Source organism: Silene latifolia, chromosome 2 (assembly GCF_048544455.1).
Source record: "Silene latifolia isolate original U9 population chromosome 2, ASM4854445v1, whole genome shotgun sequence".
Taxonomy (NCBI): Eukaryota; Viridiplantae; Streptophyta; class Magnoliopsida; order Caryophyllales; family Caryophyllaceae; genus Silene; species Silene latifolia.
The window spans coordinates 123,768,522-123,769,206 of NC_133527.1; positions in this window are offsets into that span (position 1 = coordinate 123,768,522).

Below are 685 nucleotides of genomic sequence, written 5' to 3' on the forward strand. Positions count from 1 at the left end.
CTACCGTTCCGACTCAACCTATATGCTAAAATAAACGTGCATTTTATTGAAATTTTTGAAATTTTTCAATTTTTTTGATATTTTCTGTATATATGAGAGAAATGAAATAAACAATGCAAAACAAAATTAAACGTGAAACAGAAATGCAATAAAACTTATGCAAATGCGACGCAAAACCCTTCCCCAAACCAAATCACACAATGTCCCCATTGTGCAAAATCATGTAATGAAATAAAAGAGAAACGGGAATTTGCGAGAAAATAAGTAAATATGACATGAAGTGGAACTTGGGAACTCACAAGACTTTAAGCGCAGCAAAAGGAAACCTCCCCAAACCAGCGCGAGCTAGGAGGTTTCAATAGCCATCAGTGTTACCATAAGTACCTGAAAGACAAACAAATACCACGCATAAAACCGAGAAAACAATTTTGAAGCGGTAAAAAAGTGCAAAATTAAGAAAATGGAAGAAATCAGAAATGAATCGGGAAATAAAATAGAGTAGAAAACTCCCTTAATCCCGCAAAACGACCCAACACAGCAGGGGAAAGGTCGTGAACAGATCTGACAAGAAGCGGTGGTCGATCGACCACGGATGGCGATCGATCGACCGAGGTGAAAGGAACAAGAGCTCTTGAAATCGAGACTCGCCGATCGACTATACGGACTCGATCGATCGATCGAAATA